This window comes from Sciurus vulgaris, assembly GCF_902686455.1.
Source record: "Sciurus vulgaris genome assembly, chromosome: 8".
In the NCBI taxonomy this organism is placed as follows: domain Eukaryota; kingdom Metazoa; phylum Chordata; class Mammalia; order Rodentia; family Sciuridae; genus Sciurus; species Sciurus vulgaris.
The window spans coordinates 23,457,443-23,479,650 of NC_136468.1; positions in this window are offsets into that span (position 1 = coordinate 23,457,443).

Below are 22,208 nucleotides of genomic sequence, written 5' to 3' on the forward strand. Positions count from 1 at the left end.
TGCCTGAGTGGGAAGGAGAGGCACATACAGAGGAGCAGGGCCGTGGACTGGGGAAGGGAAGAGCCGAACGGCTGCAGGCCAGGTTGCAGGGGGTTGGGGGGTGTAAGGGTCTGTAGCTGGGAGTGATGTGACTTTGTGACAGGTGGAATATGGAGAATATAGGAGAAAAATTCAAGTTCCACTGTGGTCTGCTGAGCAAGTGGTGGTGTCATTCACTAAAGTGAGGAAGGTAGGATACTCAGGGGCTTTGTTCTGCTTGTTGATGTGGGAAAGCATGACTCACTTCGGAGGTCCTATCAGGGGAGTGTAGCATAGCTTGAGCTTTAAAGCTGATCCTCCTAGACCCACTTGGTGTCCACCTTTGGGGAGGACACACACGGAGCATTGGGAAGGAAAGTGGCAGCTGACGTGGTCTGCTGACATGGTAGCCTGGTTAGGTAGGATCACTTTCACAGGTGAAGTCACTTTTGGACACTGGGGTATTTACAGAGTGGAAAAATTATTGCCCATGAATTTAGTATTTCCTTTTAATTATTTTCCTTACTTGATCTTTCATCTCCATTAATAAAGAGCATTTTTGTGTATTTCTTTGGTACAAAGAGAATAAGAAGGGTAAATATTAGAAAAGGCTACGTAATCCTTTAGTTAATTTGACGTTTAAAGCAACCTTGTGGGGGAGGTACTTTTAATTTTATAAGTTCATGATGAAGATATATGTAATGAAGGTGTTCAGAAATTAGTGAATTAAAAAATTTTTAGCCCAAACCATTAACACAAAGTATTAACCTCCTTGTTCATATTCATTGACATTAGGATGTAAATGAGGATGACCCCTTCATTCCTTTGGAAATTCTAATTATTTCTGCCTGTCCTTTAAGGATGGCCTTCCATCACAATAGCCTGATTGTGGAACCAGCCTAGATGCCCTTCAATTGATGAATGGATAAAGAAACTGTGGTGTGTGTGTGTATACACACACACACACACACACACACACACACACAATGGAATATTACTCAGCCATAAAGAATAATTAAATTATGGCACTTGCAGGCAAATGGATTAAATTGGAGAATATCATGCTAAGTGAGATAAGCCAATCTCAAAAAACCAAAGGACAAATGATCTTGCTGATAAGCGGATGATGACACATAGTGTGGGGGGTGGGAGGGGTCAAGAATGGAGGAAGGAGGGACTGTATAGAGGGAAAAGAGGGGTGGTGGGAAGGGAAAAATAACAGAATGAATCAAAAACTATTACCCTAGGTAAATGTATGATTACACAAACGGTATGCCTCTACTTCATGTACAGAGAAACAAGATGTATCCCATTTGTTTAAAATAAAAATAAATTTAAAAAAAAAAGGACGGACTTTCAGGAACAAGTAGATTGGTGGTGTTACACGAAATAGAATCCTATTCATGTACTTTCTGATAATATTGGAAAAAGAACTTTCTTGTCAACGTTTTGCCCACTATTCACTTCCTATTTTGTTAATGATCACACATATGCTGTATTAAACCTGGAAATATTACTGAAATAGTTGCTTTGAAACTACATTAAGACTATTGAAGTTAAAATCAGGTTCTAACTGTTGCTTCAGGTTTATGTTGTAGTAATATGTGGTTGGTGTTTGCTTTAAATATAGTCATGGAAATTTGGTACCAAAAATTACAGGATGAATAGACACTATGATCAGGAGCTGTGGTGGCGTGTGAACGGCCTTGAAATGTACCCAGTTCTCTGGTTGATACTGCCAGGAAGCAGGTTGCTTGGCCTTAGGTGGCTGTTTTCTTGTCTGTAAAGTGCAGACAGTCAAGGACTTGCTCTCCAGCGAGAAAATTCCCCTTGGGCTGTAGTGCATCGTGTTTGGGCAGGGTTTTTTTTGTACCACAAGAGGGCGTGCCTGGGTTGTCTTAACCTGAGCTGAGGTTTGTGAAAATTGAGAAATGGAATGATAACTGGGAAAACAAGAAGTAAAAAGATTTTTTTTTGACAGTGTTATACTTGTAATATTATCGTGGTGAAAAGAAGAGATTTCATTCATACTCAACACAGTTGCTGCCTGTGTCTGAAAATTTTGATTTGTTTTTCGTTCTCCTTTACAGTTCTTGTCTATAAATTTTATATCAAACAGATATGGAACCTGAAGTTTAATTTTTCAGTAGTGGTTCTGAATAACTAATAATAATCTAAACATAAATTAGATTGATAGTGCTTGGTGCTTTGGACATCTACAAAACCTATTTTCCTCAAATTAGTAAGTTAGAAAAAAAATCTTTGAATCTTTTCATCCTGTCCCCCACCCACCCCCGGTTCTTATTCTCTTCTTTTGAGCTTCTGGATCCTCTCATGTGATGTTTTGCTGTCATACATAGCTCAGAAGGTTGGGTGGGAACAAGGAAAGACACTGTTCCTAGGGCCCAACCCGAGGGATGTGGAACTCATTTTATTACACAGTGAAATTTATAGAGCTCAACAGTAAAGTTGGCCATTGAGGAATTAAGTAGTAAATGTGGAGAAACATTCAGTTATGTAAGTATTTCACGTGATGTGTTCTTTGAAAAATCTCAAGGTAGTTGATTTTGTTATTATTTACATTATAAATAGAAAAATCATGAGCACTTTGTACTTTATGTAACTATAATTATACCATAATATGTTTTGTATTGGAATGTGTTCTAAATTTAGAAAGAATAATTCTAGGTATCTCCTTTTACTCTGAATCCTACTTTTTAGAAGTTTTCTCCATGGTTTGTTTGTGGCAATTATGTACCATACAGATTCAGAGTCAAATGCCCTAGTCAAATCATGGTGCCATTATGTGTAAAACCTGGCAGAATCAAAGTTATCCCTATAATTTTACTGCTATTTACTCGAAATTTGATAATTTCTTGAGGAGAAGAAAGATAAGTGGAATTGCTGTGAAAATTATGCATGATTTCTGTGTAGCAGCCTGTTTCAAGTGATCTTTGCTGGTACACCATGAGGCGTTGGAGACTTATAAATATGGTAAATACTTTTCAAGATTGCCAGGTTTAAAAATGAAAGAAAGAAAGAAAGAACTCTTCAGCTCTCTCTTTTACTTTCACCAGAAGTTCATTCTTGTTTCCAATGCAGGAATACCTTGAGAACTCCATTGCCATGTGTGTGACATTGCGACTGAAGCAAAAAGAAGGTAGACATGGTTCACACGGGCACACTGCTCCTTCTCAAAGTGATTTTTTAAAATTATGGAATATTTCAGGAATACAAAGCACAAGGAGTACTGTAACATATATGTACAGTATCCAGTGTAATAATTAAAATGGTATGTAGTCATTAAAACTTGTTTTCTTCCTCAGCCTTGACCCTCTCCCACCTTCCAGAGGTGAACATGCCGGTGCTTGTTTTTGTGATATTACTAATTGTGTGAATATTCTTAAACATAAGTGACTATGTTTCACAACAAGCTGTGTGCTGGTATGTTTTTTAAAATAACCTGTGAATTGTGTCTATTGCAAGTTAGTTCTGGGGAAACAGAGGCTGTGAAAATTGAGATGGGGGAAGGTTGTTGAGAAATTTTAGGACTAAAGCTTGTGGAAGAGAAGGAAGCAGGCAGGGCGGAGGGGAAGCTGGGCTGCACTGGCTACAGGGAAGGCCTCTGGGAACCCAAGGGAGCCCCTGAGGGTTGCCCCAGCTGGGGCGGGAGCCGGGCCTCCTGGCCCCACACTCACTGTTGTTGGCCAAATGCTGCCGCTGGAGAGGAGGGGGTGTGAGATGGGTGGGTCTCTTTGCAGAGGACTGTGTTGGGCAGCACTCCTGGAAGCTGGGGGACCTCAGCCACTTGGCTCTGCACGCGCCCCAGTGCTTGCATATTGTACGTGTCGTCCCAGTTTGTGTTTTTTTTTTGCTCAATATTATGATTTTGAGATTATTTACATTAATATCTATAACTAATTCATTCATTTTAATAGTCTTATAGTATTCAGTTTTATAAATGTCCCTATTTTTAAATACATTTCCTACTGACAGACTTAGTTTCTTGCAATTTTTCATTATTGGAAAAAATGTGGCTGTGTTCATTCTTGTACCTACTGCCTTAGTGCATGTCCCAGAGTTCATCTGGGATATATAATCAGAAAACTGAAGTCTTAGGACATGTGCAACTTCAAATTTAGTGGCCCTGATGAATTTTCTCTCTGAAGAGGTTGTATCTCACCTGACGTCTTGTGGACACTTGTCATTGCTAGACTTTAATTGTGCCAGTATTACAGGTATGAAACAGAATCTTGTTTTATTTACACTTTTCTTCATTACTGATGAAATTGAGAATCTGTGTTAATTAGCCATTTGGGTACATGTCCTATCATGTGACCATTTTCTATTGGTGTCATACTTATTGATTTGTAGGCAATCTTTTTCTATTCTGCATATTAGTTCTTTGTTATCTATATGTTACAGATATCTTCTTCTAGTTCTAGACTCGATTGTTCACTTTTTAAATGTATGTCTTTTGTTGAATGAGATTTTCCTCTTAATGCAGTAAAACTTATCAGTTTCTTTGTGTGTTCCTTTTTGTGTCTTATTTAAAAAAAAATCTTCTCTGGGCCAAAGTCATATAAAATATTCTCTCCCTCTGTTTTCTATTAAGAGTTGTGAAGTTTTGCTTTTCATAGTTTTCATCTGCAGCCCATCTAAGGTTTTGTTTTTCCCATGGACAACAGTGGTCCTAGCGCCCCATGTCCAGCTACGTAGTATTCCTGCACTGTGTGGATACAGACCGTCCCATCTTTGTCCATCTAGATCTTTTTTTTGTTCCACTCATCTAGTTCTTATTTTCCTGCTTCACTTTCACTCTTGCTTTATTATGTCTTCATTTCTTTATTATGTCCTGTTGTCTGGTAGTTTAAATCCCTTCTCCATGTTCTTTAAAATTGTCCCTTGTCTTTGCCTTTTGCTCTTCCATATACAACTCAGAATTATGGTCCATGAAATGCCTTTCTTTGATTGAGGGCATACATGAATTTATAGATTAATTTGAGGAAAAATTGACCTCCTCTGTTTGTTTTCCTGTCTTTTTAAATACCTTTTTAAATGGAGGTCTACTTACTGTCTGTATAACTTTAAAAAAATTTTTTTTAAATTTTATTTGTTCTTATTAGTTGTACATGACTGTAGAAAGCACTTATAGAACATACATAAATAGAGTGTAATCTCTCATTCCTCTGATTGCAGGATATTGCAGGATCATATGGGTCATTCAGTCATACATATACATGAGGTAATAATGTCTGTTTCACTCTACTTAATCATTCCTTCCCGCGTGCCCCGTCCCCTGCTTTCACTCCCCTCTACCTAATATAAAGTAACTCTATATAACTTACTTTTTTATTCAATACTGACATTTTAAATGTTAATAAATTTCTTCATCAGCAATTTGATGTCCATGTAGCTACCGCTTATTTGACTAGATTGTAATTGATTTAACCATACACCTACTGACATGGTAGGTGAACATACTTCACAATGGATTATTCTTGGATTCACATCTTTCTCATCATAAAATTATTTGTAGATACTCAGTTATATTCTAGTAATGCTGGGAGTTTATATAGTTATTTATATGAGATGTGTTAAGGTATAAAACATGAGAAAAATACCTCACTTAATTTTTTCCTCTATGGTTGCCAGTTTGTGGATGCTTTATCTTTTTGGCTGACCTGGTTTGGGTGTTTAGTTTGACTGTTCCCAGTGACCATCAACAGTGCAGTATTTAGCAGGTACTCATAAATGTTTGAATAGTGAGCCAGTCTATAATGTTTGGATCTGATGCTCTGTTCCTTTCCATGTCACATCTGTCCATTCTAGTTGGCTACCATGCTGTTTAATTACTGGAGTTTGTGGTAGAGCACCACCATTATTACTGTTACTGTTTTCTCAGGTTTTTTCCCCTGGGCTATTTCTGCATCATTTTTCTTTCAGATGGGCTTTCAGATAATTTGATCAAGTTTCCAAAAAACTGTTATGATTTTGATTGACAGTGTGTTGATGTTCTGAAAACATTTAAAGACATTCGTTTTAATTTTCTGGCCTGGTGAGTGCTACATATTCATCTAGTTGATAAATTCTGGAACTTTTTGGTTAGAGCAGATAAATCCCCAGATTTCTTTTTGGCTTGAAATTCAAGGCAATTAAATAAATCCATTGTAGCAAACACTGTCATGCCACATGTTTGTTCTGTAAAGACAAAATATTTTTCTGTACTGATTAGCACTTAAAGGCATCACCACCTCCTTACAAAACATGATGAAATGGTACCACACATTTCCTGACTGGACAGTCTTACAAATAGATAATTTATGTCACATGGACTTCTTTCCCATAAAACTTTAAAGGAATTGTGTGTCCCTACTCCTGACTTCCCTTACGAATGGTAAGGAGGTAGGATAGAGCCCTGTGAGTCTGTGTCACTTCTTTGCACCTGCTTGGCTTCTGGCAATGATACTTGCTAAGTGAAGTCTGAAGGCTGCTTTGTCATGTGTTTTCACAGAGCACTGATGGCCTGCAGCCAACCTGTTTAGGCTTTGTCTTTTTTCCCTTGCATAAAATTGCCTGTTTTTCACTTCAGATGGGGGTGTGAGGCAGTTCTGAGATGTTTGTTCTTGTCATATGCACGGCCATCTGTGGTCTCCTGGCATCTCAGACAGGTTTCCAATGTCTGTTGGTCAACTTGCAGAATGGTCAGAATCCCAGCCTGGGCCTGTCCCTGTTGGGGTAACCTGTGCTGCAGTGCTCATCTGAAATACTGCAGGTTGGTGCTGTGGGTTCAGTTTCTCAGTTTAAATCTATTACATGAACTATTCTAGAGTAACTACAGATTTGAAGAAAAGTTGCAAAGATAGGACAGAAGTTTCCATATGTCCCTCACTCAGTTACTCCTACTGCTAACTCTCACATTGTCACATTATGTGTGTCACAAGTAAAGAGCAAACATTGGTATATTATTATTAAACAGAAATCCACACTCGAACACTAGGGAAACACCCATGAGCTCTGAATGGTGTCGGTTTCCTGCTGCAGTACCTCCACTCAGGATTCTCATTAGAGGAAGTCGTCATGTCTCTTTAGTTTCCTCTGGTCTGGGACAGTCTTTCAGATGTTTGTTTTTGATGACCTTGTTAGTCTTGAGGACTACTGGGCAAAGTAGACTGTCCAGTAGTTTAGACTGTCCCTTAGTTCAGGATTTTCTGACGTTTTTCTGATAATCGGGCAGGGTGTGGGTTTTAGGAAGAAAACCACAGGGCAAAGTGACATTTTCATCACATCTATACAAAGGTAGCACCCTGTCAATGTGACTTACTTCTGTGGATCTTGACCTTGATCTCTTGACCAGTTTTTAATGTTTGCCAGGTGTTTACACTGTAAATTTATTTCCCCTTCTTACCATACTCTACTCCCTGGAAGTAAATCACTAAGCACAGGGTAATATCAATTTAAAAGATTTTTTGAATTACCTATTGGTACCCTGTTGTATTTTAGACCATGCCCAATTTTCTTTTGAACTCCGAACGTATAGACTTTGTATTCAAAGCTGTGAGCACAAGGATAGACATTACGCATACCTCTGAGAAGGGTTTGAAGGTACATTGACTCTTTATTCCAGTCTCCATACCTTTGGTTTCCTGGTTTTACCTTAAAATCTTCATAATCTGCAAACTGCATCAGCTGCTCATTCTGCTCATATGGCTGCACAGATTGTTCTTCTGCATAAGAAAGCTGCACATTTCCCTCACTGTCAGGGGCAAGAACTCTTATCCATTCCTGAAGCTTATCTAGTAAAGACCAAAATATATTTTTTCTAGTTAATTTACTGGAAATATTTTTGTGTATAAAATTGTCCTGGAAGTTTATTAGTTTATGTTGTCTAGCATGATTTTGACACCCATTCACGCCTCTTCTGCCTTAAAGTGGTTTAACCTGAGGAGCTAAGATTTCAGAAATCTTGCTGGTTTTTTTTTTTTTTTTTTTTTTTTTAATTGTTTCTGAGGTGAAATTCTTCTCAGTACAGTAATTTTTGGCCTGATAACTCTTTCCCACTCAAATGACTTTACATGTTTACCTCAAGTCCATTCTCAGTAAGAATGAAAGAATATATTACTGTTGTAGCATATGATCAGAATGTTCTTGAAATGATGTCTTTATTGTGCCATCATTTTAGGTGTTTTGTGAAACTTATTGTTTCAAAAACCCTTGTAATAAATTTTATGATGACAAAAATGGCCAGTTTGTAGATAATTGCATTCCAGACAATTGTGAACAGCATTAAGAGGGACTGGTTGAAGTGTTTTTTCAGAGCATTTGAACCTCACATGCCCTCTTATTTGTGTTACTGAGCACTTTTAAGACATTTTTGAGGGCATTAGGGTTGTTTGTCCTTAAGCCAATCTTAGAATTCAGTACCAAGGGAAAAAGTTCACAAAAATTATTTTAAGAGGTCTTCTGCTCACTTCATGGCCACTTGGTAAGACCACTCAAAACAAGAATAAAGTTTTTAATCAACCACAGGGGAAATCCTTTCCCTGGCCTTAAGTTCTACTTTCAGTCAGTCAAATTATTCTTCAGTTCATGTGGGGGATTCCCACATGTACTATAATAAGGCTCTTTCATAGTTTTCATATATGTGTAGAATGTAGGATATTATTGCATATGTTTTATATCTTAACTCTGTAAGGTCTGTTCCGTGTACTGTTGCTTTGTTTTAATATTACTCATTCTTTTTTCTAAGTATGGATGTGCAAGAATGAGCATCTTGAGGTAAGGTATAGAAAAATAGTCATCCTTCTTAGGTAGGTTAGAGGCCTATTAATTATAAGATCTTTGGATATTTTCTGGGTCTTTTGTGTGTGTGTGTGTGTGTGTGTGTGTGTGTGTGTGTGCATGTGCAGCAAGCAAAGAAAACTCTGCAGAACTTTGGATACAAGATTACTCCTTCCCTACCTTTTACCAAACTAACTGAGCCCTCTCAGGTTGGCTGCAGGTTCTCTCGGCCTTCTTGCTGGGGTCAGGACGTGGTTTTACTGCTGCAACCTGGCAGGTGTGCTTCCTGCAATTACTGTTGAGGGCAGTTTCTAATGCCTTGAAGTCATCTTCAAAAAGATAAAAGTCGAACCATTTTGGAGGAAATATACTGAATTAAGAGCTGTGGTCTACCTAATAATCATAAGATAGGTCATCTTGAAATTAATATAATATAAAAAGTTAGAAAACACCTGTGAATGTCACCTATGCTGCTCCAGTCCTTTCTTGATTTTGTGAAATGACTTCTGAGAGACTGGGGTTTTATGCTTCTGTTACTCATTTATCCTACTGTGTCCCTCCTGTGACATGTGACAAACCGCTGCAAGACAGGAGCCTGCCATCATCTCTACCATTCTGCAAGCCCACTTGCGCAATGCACCAAATGGAAGTTTGCCTAAATGAGAAGAAACTAGTAAGAGGCATGCAGAAAACTGAGTCCCTGGGATGGTCTCTGCCTCACCCACTAACATCATGTCCAGTCTTTCACGAGGCTTTGTTCTTCTGAGAAATATGAAATGTCGGGAAATTGGAAGGCAACTGAGACTCTCTCTTAAGGCATTTACAAGTTCTTCCACCCCTCTAAAACCTAACAAACAACAACCATGAAAAAGAGTTTTTCCTGAATTTTCCTTGTTGATCCTATTTGTCAAAAACTCAATATGACATTTCCATGAACTAACAAGAATTTTATGTTCTTGTGCCTAGAGGATTCAGCTCTGTAAAGATATTTTAAAATTGCTATCCCCCTTTTTTTTTTCCTCTAAAAATTCCCTATATTTTTTCTCCAGTTTTAAAATTTCAGATTTTATATCTTTTCTCACACTGGCACCTCCTCCTGTGAACGTGTCTGTGCTTTATATTGGTTGCCAGTCACTGTGCTGAGTGCCTACCTGCTCTGTGCAAGTGGTCAGGAGAGTGTGCTGCTGGGCTGCCTGCTGGATTCCAGTTCCACCTTGGTCCAGAGGGAGGCCATCTTCCCAGGAGGATTTCTCCCCTCCCTCTCTCCAGGGAGCGTTTCTAAGCCATATAGTGACTACTCATTTCAGTAGAGTTTATTTTCCTTCCAGCTTCTCCTCCCTCCTTAACTCTAGGATATGAAAACAACAGTCTTATTGTCAGGTTACTCCATCTGATTTTGACTTGGTCTTGACTCAGAGCATCCTGAAGTGGATTGCACAGGGAATTGTAACACCTTTGACCAGAAAGTTGACTCCTGCTCTAGTTTCTTAACTGCTTAGCAGAAATTAAAAGATGAAGAACTAAAAGATATGCAGTTGAGATTTTTAATCTTCACATGCAATCTTTACCAGGTTGAGATCACAGTGTGCATTTTTTTTTTTTTTTTCAAATTTAAGGTTAAGTAGATAACAGTGCATTATAGAAGGCACACACTATTAGGCTGTGTGTGTGCGTGCACTTGCTTTTATCTTTTTCTTTTTAACTTTCTTGAATGGAATGCATTCTATGTGCATTTTTTGCTGGCTTACTTGGGAAAAGAGAAGTGAAGTTATTGCACAAAGCGATTGCATTTCCATTGTTGGGAAGAGCAGGTATTTGTTCCCATGCCTGTATCCAAGTTTGCTGTCATGAATAGACTCTTCAGGTGTGAAGAAGAGTTGAATTGTGTTTCTTTCCATGTTCATGCTTGAATCTGTATTTATCCAGATGCTATAGTCATTTCACTCCACCTTAGGTTGTGAAATTTACTGTCCCGTGGCTAAAGGGAAAGTGTAGAATGGCCTTCTGTGGATAGGAATGAGGAACTGAGTGCAGTAGAAGGGAACTCAGTTTGCTAAAGATTTTCCTGAGTCTTCACATCATCCTTATTATATGGGCTTCTAGTTGGTTGACCTTAGGATATGATAAGGGCCTTTGTTCCTCTGAGAAAACTAACACACCCAATCTTTAACATGGACATTCATTGAATTCCATTATGGTGACTAAGGTGGCTCCCCTGCACACCCCCCAATCAGGAAAAGAGTCAAGTCTTACTAGCTGATGATCGACTCATTTTCATTGGGTTCAGAAATAATACATATCTGCAAAGAGCTGAAATATTAAAATATTAGCAGTGCTGATTTTAAATAGGGTGAGATATGGTCCTAAATCAAGACAAGCTATGGAAAATGACTGATTTCTGTTGGAGAACAAGAGGGGCCACCTCCCTATGCCCCCACACATGGGGGCTTTATCAATAATAGTTTGAAATCTTTTTGTATGTTCTAGTTGTTCCCCTTCTGTCACCAACTACTTTGAGACACCCCTGCTGTAGAATGGTGGCAGATTAAGCAGATGTGCTTTGTTCCCATTATTCTTTTCCCTCCTTCCTGGATAGCCTAAATCTGTGAGTGAAACTACTGTAGCCCACTCTGGTCTAGAGCTAGGCTCTGAATTTTTTCTATAGCAAAAGTGAAAATTTTCTATTTCTTGTATTTAAGTTACATAGTTCAAACCTTAGGCTGTATCTTTATGAACTATCTTAAATATTCTTCAGAAAAAACAAGTTATGAGTAAGGTGGTACTTGGGCTCGTTATTTTTAATATATAAAATTTCACTTCTTTTGTGATATAAAGATTGGCCAATTCTTTCAAAATTTTTATTTGTTCTTTTTAGTTATATATGACAGTAGAATGTATTTTGACATTTTGTACATACATGGAGTATAACTTGCCAAAGAATTGGTTGATTCTTGAATTCAGTCTCTGAATGTCTCCCATTTGCCAGTAACTAAGTTGTACTAGGTGTTGAGATTAAGACCTAGTCTCTATTTTGAAGGTGCTAACAAATGCTATAAAAGAGACATGAAAATAAATATTATAATAATAGCAAACATTTCTGTAGCACTTGCTGTATGCCAGGTATGATTCCAAGTATTTTCCAGGCATTAGCTCATGGATCGATGAAATAGCCTGATGAAGTTCTTATTATTTTCTCCATTTTACACATAAGTAAATTAACCAGGGACTTAACGAGAGAGGTACTTGCCCAAGGTTATGAAGCTTGTTTTGGTTGACATTCCAATGTATGAAGTGCAATAACAGAGCTATTCATAGAGTGTTCCAACAGAACAGGGAACATCCTGCTGGGAAAATAAAAAATAGATATGTGGATATAAATGACATTTCCCAAAGGAGACAAAAGCCTATTCAGAGGAGTAGAAGAGCCAAATTTCCCCATGAAATACCTCAGTAACATAAAATGCTCCATTCTAAGCCAGGCACGGTGGCACATGATTCTGCTTACTCTTAGCGACTCTCCCAGTGACCTGGGAGGCTGAGGTAAGAGGATGGCGAATTTGAGGCCAGGACTCGGGATAGAGCTCACCCTAGTACCACAGAAACAAAACTGCATTGTGTATGAGACCATGGTTGAATCAGTGACAATATATTGGATGATGGGGAGATAGTAAAAAAAAAAAAAAAAAAAAAAAAAGTCAGATTCCTGCATCTTCAATACAGATAGCAAAGTCATAGATTTCATTTTCAGACAACCCTTGTTTCCAGTTGGTATAAGATATGAAATCTTGTTTATTAAAGAACTAATAGAAATATCAATTACACCCTGAAGGCATGCGGTAGATGGGTGACTCCCTTTGAAAATTTAAGGTGAAATGTCCATTCTCTGAAGATTTTGTACTGGGAAATCTGTGGTAATCCTTAGAAATAGTCCTCTAGCATTTGTTTTATATAAATGCAGAGAAAACATTGACAGGAATTTTTCAGATTAAAAATTTGCTGGAATTACCTGTGTAGGTGGACTGATTTTAGCAGTTCAGAGATGAGCCTGTTCAGAAGGTGGGACAGGGGACCCGTGCTTGACCTGGGTGTGCCAGCCTGTTGTTTTTCCACCTTCATGTAATAGTCTGCTTTTCAGAGCATCGGCCTGAGGTGTAATCTACCCTTTTGCCCACCTTGTAAATCTCAACCTGCTGATTTGCTCACTTCTCCCACTCACCATTAGTAACTGCCTCATGGTCTGTTCTGCCACAACTTTATTGAACTTCATTGCCCCATTTACTTCCCTGCTGAGGGACTTTATTCCCAGATGGATTTTATTGCCTCATCTATTTCTCTGACTGCTTGGGTTTCTGGGTGCCTCTGTGACGGTGGCCTTCTCCTCAGCTCACTCTATAGACCTTGTCTCTCTATGTCCCACTGGATCCTTTGCTGCTTACCTATCCATCAGGCCCTTCATTTCCCTCCTTAACCAACTTAGATTCTGTAGTTCTCATTTTAACTCAGTCTCTTACCACAGCCCTCCACTTCTGACCATTTTGTCCTTGTGTTATCTCCTGGGCTGCTGAACAGTGCTGGAGAAAATCACACGACAGGGCAGACTGGGACCTGTTTGCATAAATTGGGGTCACCTGGGTGATCTCCAACAGTCACACTGTGTTTTTTGTGATTCACTGTCACTCTTTTCATAGTGACTGCTACAAGCCTCATCCATGCTGTTCAAAATTCTTCCTGCTTCTGTTCTCACTTGCCTTCTGCACATGATCTACTTTGCACTTCACCGAGACCATCACAAGGACTACCTCACCTCTGCCATTACATTCCAAAACTTAAAACACCCCTCCTCTACCCCTGTCTACCCAAACCTGCTCATCCTCTCTGATGGTCTGCCTGCCTCCCTTCACATGCCCACTTGGTAGAGTTTCTCCCCAGGACATCTCCTCCCTCCTCTATCGACTGCATTCTTGCAGTAGGACCCTCTTTCCCACCTGCCAGCATACCCCTTTTGTTAACCTGAGAACCTTCTGGCTTGCTTTCTTATGCTCTTACCCTTCTTTCTTAGTCATCTTTTTTGTTTTCATCTCTGTCTACTGACTTGTCCAGAGGTGACACAGATGTCTGCTTTTTAAGTGCAGGAACATATTTTCCTTTATTTCTGAGCCCAGGCACAGTGGCACATGCTTCTGCTTACTCTCAGTGAGCATGCATGCTAGGCATGTGCTCCCATTGAGCTACATCCCTACCTCAGGAAAACAGTTTTGAATTTCTCTTCCTTTCCTTCTGTGGGGAACTGGCATTGGGTGGCAAGCCCCTTGCTCTTTTGCATGACCAGTGTGTAAGTGTGAAGTGCTGCATGGGCCCTGGTCTTTTCTGTGTGATGTTAGCTACATGTGGTGCCAAGTTCACACAGTCAGTCACTCCCTTAGCTGCTGAATTGCTCTGCATGATGCCAAAATAGCCCCAGGGTTTATTCTTCAGATAACACAGGGGAAAGTTTGATTGTCAGTTCTCAGATTAGAAACGAATAGAAATTTCTCAGATAGGTCAGTTTTATAGTTAACAGTGTTCTAAAGTGTTGTCCTGAGTGTGACTCATCAGGGCCTTTATGCAGCATTGAGGAGTAGTTGGGTGGCATTTTGGGCCCCTTTTCTGCCAGGTCTGTCCTGTCCTGCCTCTGGTCTGTCCTGTTCTATCCTGGAGGGCTGCTGCCCATTGCACACTGGCTCCTGTTGAGTGCTGCCTCTGCCACCTGCTTTTTACTCTCCTCAGTATTTTTTTCTTCCTTTTTCTTTTCTTTTAGTTTACCTCTTCAGTTGACTTTAACATAAAAATAGGGACATTTTGTGGGTATAATTCATTCGTTATTTGGCTCCAGAGCCAGGCATTTGGGATGCCAAGATCATGAGGGTGAACCCAGTATTGCCCTTCTGGCAATCAGGGAGAGATGCACCTAATGGGGTACCTCCACTACAACATGATATGAGTCATTAGAGTCTGTACTGAGTGTTTATTTACATCATTTCATATTATCTTTAAAAAACACCCTGCAAGGCTATAATACTATCTTCATTTTACAGAGAGGAAATTGGGGCTCTGAGGAGTGCAGTTATTTGCTTAAGGTCACTTATATAGCAAGTCACAGAGTGGGTTTGGTGGAGCTGCTAAATCAAGCTCATAATTACTGTGAGTAGTTTCTCTCTTTTCCCACATCGCTGCCTTCAAAGGGCTGCTCATATGCAGAATTCAAGATATAAGAACAAACTCCATATTAAATATTAACCTAAAGTGTAGTAAGGTGTTGGAGAACTAGCTACCTAAAAATCATGTGTTTTTTATTTTTATTTCTCCAATGGTTGCAGTATGATTTCTGGTATTGTAGTATCTCTACTCTAGTCTGCCTGACTCATACAAGTGGCATTCAGTATGTAATATATTTATTATAAATTGTGGTTCTCATATGTAACATGCTCCCACCAAAATATTTTATTTATTCCACTGTCATCACCAAAGTGAACCTGAGCAGCTTATCTCCTGGGCTGGACACTACTGATATGAACCAGGCTCCAGTGTTGTACATTCTGAACGTAGTCATTTCAGGCTCTCTCCCAGTTCATCTCCTTGTACCAGAAACAAGCAACTCACAGATGAGTGCAAGAGACTTATCTATGAGATTTACTTATTCATTTATTCCATAGGTACTTACTGAGCATTATTTCTAGCCATTCTTGCCCTGAGTACTGGCGGTACAGTGGGCACAAAATAAAATCTCTGCCTACATGGAGTTTTTGTTCAGTGTGGGAGGCATTAGTTAAAGCTCCAGATGATGGGAGGTGCTTTGAAGAAACGTGATACCAACTAGAGGGGTCAAGAGAGCGGGATGACAACAGACTGCTCTTAGGCTGCTCCAGGTCTCAGTGTGGAGGTGATGATCAACCAAAGTGAGGATGAGCATTCCAGGCCCGGGGAATTGCAAGTTCAGAGCCCTATATCATATCATTTTTTTGATGCCATAACAGAAAGCACAGAGTGAGTGATTTATAAGAACAAAGGTTTATTCAAGTGATAATTCTGGAGGGTGAAAGGTCCCAGGTCAAATAACTGCATCTGGTGGTACCTTCTTGGTGGTGGGTACTCTGCAATGTCCCAGAGCAGCACAGAACATCACATGGCATGATGGATACATACAAGAGACAGAACCAAACTGACTTTTACAACAGACTCCCTCTCAAGGTAACTCATTAACCCATCCCTCCATTACAATGAGTGGATTAATCCATTAACCAGAATTTTGTCCTCAAGACCTGATCACCTCTTAAAGGTCCCACTTGGCTGCACAAGGTAGATTAAATTTTTAACATGAGTTTTGGGGGACATTCAAATCATAGCATTCCAGGAGGTGAGAACAGGCTGGGCAAGCATTGGAGCATTTGGAAATGCAGTTGGAGGGGCAGGTACTCAGGGGCAGGGCAGTTCATGGAGGCCTAGAAGGCCCTGGTGGGCAGTTTAGATTTGGTTGCCAGTGGCATGGGGCCTTTCTGAACAGGGAAAAAGATGTCTTGGACTTTTTAATTTTCAAAGGCCAATGAATGCTGCCCTGTACCTGTGGGAAAGAAGTGTTGGACTTTTTTTCAAAGATCATTGAGGACTAAGGGGTGGCAGGGTTGGATGGTGAGAAAGGAAATGTGGTATGGTATAGGTGAGAGGTGGCGTTGGCCACTGTGACCAGCTTGTAGCAGGGGGAGGTGGGAGAAGTGGGTTGGGGACACTAAAGGTACAGATTGTTGACAGATCAATTGTGAGGTCTGAGAGAATGAAGAACCAACTATAACTTCAAGATTTTTAGATCAAGGAACTAGGTAGAAGGAGGTGCTATTTACTGAGATGGGGAAAGGGAAGGATGACAAGTTTACTAGGGGGAGATGTCAGTGGGTGTTCCATGAAAAAAGGGTTTCATAGTCAAGATAGGAAGCTGGAGTGGAGGTGGCAGACAGGGTGGGGAGGGCTGCAGAAAACCATTTGTCTCTGTCCTCTATTTTGGCCTCTTAACTTAATTTTCCTACTAGGGTTTCTATATGATGGTAAAGTACCTAAGGGAAACAGCTAACTCATCTAGTCCAACCATTTATTGGTTTAGTCCAACAGTGGGTTCTTTATTTCCATTGACCAAAATCATGATAATGGCACTGATTGTCCAGAGGCAACCACCATGTTTGATTGAAACCGGAGCAATCAAGGGGGCAGAGTTTCCTGAGGGATTTCCTCAGCACTGTGGAAAAGGAACAGACATCTCCCTGAAGTGAGCTTCCTGTAGAATGCTGAGTGAGAGTTCTTAGGGGGATTGTGAGGGGAAATGGCAGACCAAGATGAAGAAAAATCAAGAGGCTAACTCCTAGAGCAGCTGGTGGTGGAATTGGGAATGCAAAGTGTTGGAGAAGTCAGGCTCAGACCTGTGTAGGATGGGTTCCTTCAGGGCCTTGTGGGTTCAGGATGAACTCTGGAAGGCTTTGTTAGGGGAAGGAAATCTCACAAGCTTGGTTGAGAAGAATAGGAAGGAAAGTGTCCACCAGGGCATCGCCCCACAGAGGGGTGAATGGAGCCAGTGTGCTGCTGGGCCCTCTGGTTCAGTGTTTCAGTGATGGCTGTTGGCCTTCCTCCTCTCTTTTGAATGGATTTTTAGGTGAAATTCACATACATAAAATTAACCATTTTAAAGTGACTAATCCAATGGTATTTTTGTACATTGATGTATATAACTATCACCTCTTAACTAGTTAAAATCATCCCCAGAAGAAAACCCTATATCCATTAAGCAGTCACTTCCTATGTCTCCCATTCCCCAGACCCTGGAAATAGGCTTAATGCCCCCCCCCCCTTTTTTTTTTTTTGAATATAAGAAAACAGCTTTGATGGTGGAAAAGTACAAATGCTGCTTAGGACCAGGAAGTTTTGGATTTGGGATGCCAGCTTTTTACAGGCTTTGTTTGTGAATGCCAGGTGCTGTGCACATGGGGACCTTGGGACCTGTGGGAAGCCCCAGTCCCCCAGACCCAGAGAGGAAGAAGTCACTGGGTTTGTGGCTTGAAATATAGCCTTTCCTACTGCGAGAAAGGTGTCTTTGGTTCCCCAACAGAATAGCTGGAAAAGGCTGGTTTGTTGAGGCAACTTGGGGAACTTCCGGGACCATTTACAGGTGGTACTACCCTTTGCAGTTCTGTAATGTCTACCATGGTGAAAGGCGGTAGAGAAATGTCACTGCCAGTTTTGTCTGTCATTAGTCTGGCATCTTTACTCATTTGTTGGGAACATCAAGGGATTATGTGAAGATATGAGAACTTTAAAACCATTATTGAATTCTTTCACACTGGAATTTTTAATATCCTAAGGTAGAGACTTGATTTCATCTCTGCTCAGTTGGAAATGCATGGTTCCAATAACTCAAGAACCAGATTTCATTCAAGATCAACAGTAACACATCTAGAGAACCTAGTGAGCTTCATGAGTAGGGTGGGGTGGGGAAAATACCCAAAAGAAAAGGAGCCTTCCATTTTTTCCCTTCCTCTTCCTTTTATGAACTGAATGTTCATGGCCCCCCACTCCTTCATATGTTGAAGTCCTGACTCCCAGTGATCTGTTGAGGCTAAGGATTTTGGGAAGTAATTAGGTTTCTAGGTGGTCAGGTAGGTGGAATGCCCCTGATGGGATTGGTGTCCTTGTAAGAGGAGAGACCAGAGGGCTCAGCGCTTTCTCTCCTGCACTCACTTGCATGCTCTCTCTCTCTGCTGTAGGACTCAGCAAACCAAAAGGCAAGCCCTAAAGGGATGGAGTCTGCTGGGCTCTTGATCTCATACTGTGGCCTCCTGAACTATGAGCAATAAATGTCATTGTTTAAGCCTCCCAGTCTGTTTTGTAATAAATATACCCGGTGTCTTTTGTTACAGTAATTCAAGCAGACACCTCCCCTTCCTGTTTAATGTACCACATGTGCCATTTGTGCTGAACTCAGGGAGTAAATTCAAACAATACAGTCGTGTATGAAGTTTAAGTAAAAGTTTATTTTCCTTTCACTCATCGTAGTCCCTTGGCAGTAGCTGTTTAACAGTGTGGGGTTTATCCTTTTAGAACTGAACCACCTTATAAGAAAGCCACTAGCCACTAGGGGCTGTTTAAATGAATTAAAATTACATACATCTGCACATTAAGTTCCTCTCTCATATTGACCATATTTCAAGTGCCTAGTAGCTGGTGGCTGCTACATGGACAGCCCAGACACAGAGCAATACCCATCCTTGCAGAGTGTTGTGTTGAACAGCACGGGTCCCGATGGGTTCTATTCATAGACAAACATATATATCCGCACACATGCAGTTGGCATAACATTGTGCATACTGTTCCGCAGTTTGTTTTTTTTTTCACCTAACAGAAACTGTTAATTTAATGTGATCCACATTGCACCATCATGCCAGGAAAAAATTAAAACCGAGCGCATAATCAAACATAGAATTTTGGTAAATTTAAACAATTTTAATTTCAGATTTTAAAGATAATTTCAACATATCTTAATGCTTATTTCAAATTTAACTAAACAAATTATTTTTGGAACTGTTCCACTCAGCTTTTGGTATGTTAAGAAAAGATGGTTCAGAAGATCTACGTGGGCTTAATCCTCTGTGCTTACCCTGCGTAGTCATACATGCACAGATCTTACTGTTCTTCTGTTTTACAACAGGGCTTGGTGTTTTCCTATCCTTCCACTAGGTTGTAACCACTGGGCACATGTAGCTGTTTAAATTAAATTAAAAATTTAAAAAGTGAACCCCTCAAGTGAACTAGCAGCCAGATTTCAAGGGCATATTGGACATGTGTGGCTGGTGGCTCCAGTGTTGGGCTGTGTTGATGGGGAATATTTCCATGATTGCAGAAGGCTCTGTGGACATTGCTGCTCTAGACACTTGATTCAGTTGCATGTCCCATGAATGAGGCATGGTCAGTGTTCCCAGGAGGAGACACAGGGATTTCTGAGAGTGGGTGAAAAGCAGGCATTTTCATACCTTTCCCACTCGAAGTTCTGATCCTTTCCTCTGAGGTGCAAGTCTTTCTACTGTTGAGAATTAGTATTGCATAGTGAGTTAACTGTGAGAAAGAAAATTGGTGCTCATAGCACCAGAATAGCACTTGAGATCATAGATGTCTATACATGGTTAAATAGCACTAGTCTATAACAGTAAATGCCACTGTTTCAGTGTGTTGAAAGTGTGTTGACAAAAAATTACAAAACAGGATGTATTTATGCCACTGTGTATGTTAGGAACTTCATAATGTGGAAGGAGTCACAGGAAATACTAAGAAAACTTTTTCTGATGAGGGAAAGAGTAGAAGAGGGAGATGGATAAAAGAATTTTCACTACATACCCTTTTCCTCATGTAACTCATAAATATGTGCTCGTATTACTTTGTAAAAAAAAATTAATAAAATAATGAAGGAAAAAAATTTAAATCCTTAAAAAAATTCAGGATACAGTCAGTATTGGGTCACTTAGGACAAAGAATTAACACAGTTGAGTAAGAACATGGCTGGCTTCCTGTGATTGTCACTTGAGCCCTCCTGATACCTTGTGGTACATAGGGACCTGGGTTTGGCACACCTTAGCAGGTTACTGTAGAGCAGAGCAAGCTGTATAAAACTATTTTTCTTTGGATAATTTAATGGATCTTAGAAAAAAATGTCCTTAGTGTTGATTTTTTTTTTTTTTTTTTTTTAATGTGCTCCATTCTTAACACTTGTGGAACAGAGCTTAAGAAATGATGACTTAAACTCTTGGAAATAATTAGAAAAATGAAGTCTGGGGCACCCTGCCTCAACTTGTCTTGCAAGAAAATGAATACTAATTTGAACCTCAGTAGGATGGCGATGCCCGCAGCTTGCTGACACACCACCCACAGCAGTTCCCCTGTGCCTTAGGCCCACACTGCCCTTTCTCCTCAGCCATCCTGGCTCACAGCTCCTTGTAGTGATGAAGAGGTGGCAATGGCCAACAGTATGGGAGCATGGACAGAGTCACTTTCATTCACCGCCAGGTCTCCGTGTTTCATCTAACTGGAGAGCATAGCCTCAAAATGGGAGTGCTCCTAGAGTAGGAATGAAGCATCGAGATTTGAAAACTGACCCTGTCATGCAACAAAATTAATTTTTTTTCCATTATGGCAAATAGCCAGTATCTGTACTTTTTTTTTTTTTTTTCCAGGAAAGAAAACTAAGGGATAACCAGTTAGTGAAAAATTGTATCTTAAACTGCTTAGACTGAAAAGGACCTATTGTTCGTTGTGGAACTGTTAGCTAGGGTTTCCTAAAGGCAAGGGTGATTTTCACAAAATTTAACCACCTGTACAGCTCAGGGATCCAGCCAGTCAGGGCTGAGTTACTTCTCCAGAAAGATGAAGCCATTTCACACAGGTGATTGGCCCATGCTGGGTTTTATGGCCAGCCTCCTGGCTGTCCTTAATACCCATACAGGTAGTGATACTTTAGCCCATCCTTATTCTACAGCAGGGCACTTGGCACTCCATGGCCACAAGGCTGCATTCTGGTTAACAGGATGAAAGTTTCCAGGGGGGTCCTTTTCTCAAGGTATACCTCTTTGCCCTTTTCTGTCCCTTTCCCATTCTGGTCTCTGGACTGTAGATGCCACTGTCTCAGATCATGAAGTTAGGCCACATGTGGTAGAGCACAGAATAGGAGGGGTACTCCACCAGCCATCCTGTGCTTTAACCCGAGAAAGAAAAACAACTCTTGCCTAAGCTGGTAATATTTGAGGTTTCCTATCATTCACAGGCAAACCTGATGCTAACAAATGTAGGTTCTAGTCTGCCAGGCAAATTCAGCTTTACCTTATTTAAAACTTTTAATAATCTCATTCAATGGATTAGGAGATTGAGATTAAAGAAAAAATAAATAACTTGCCTAGATCCTTTCCAGGTAGAGCCAGCATTTGAATCCACATTTGATCTTTCAGTCTTCACATCCCCAAGAGCTTCTTTTGTTGCTTTCGTAGTTACTCCGAGATCTAAAGAAGGGCCTGTGGCCCATGGTTTTGTAACATTCACATTTTGGCAGAGTCCCAATTTTGTGGATTTTTTTTTTTTTTTAAAGACCTTGGGTTTTTCAGAGAAATTCATTTGTGGCTTTTTAAAAGTGACAAACATGTTAACTGTATTTCAGTCAATAATATTTATCAGAAAAACTTTGTTCTTAATTTCAAAGAAACCTGTGTTGTTCCTCTAGTTTCCAGTATTTACTTTATTGCCATTTGCTAATTGGGACATTTCTGTGAAAAGACAATAGTTTGAAGAAAGAGCTGAACTTGGCTCATTTTCTTCCAACTACATCTACGTAAAAAAAAAAATTCAAGAAAATT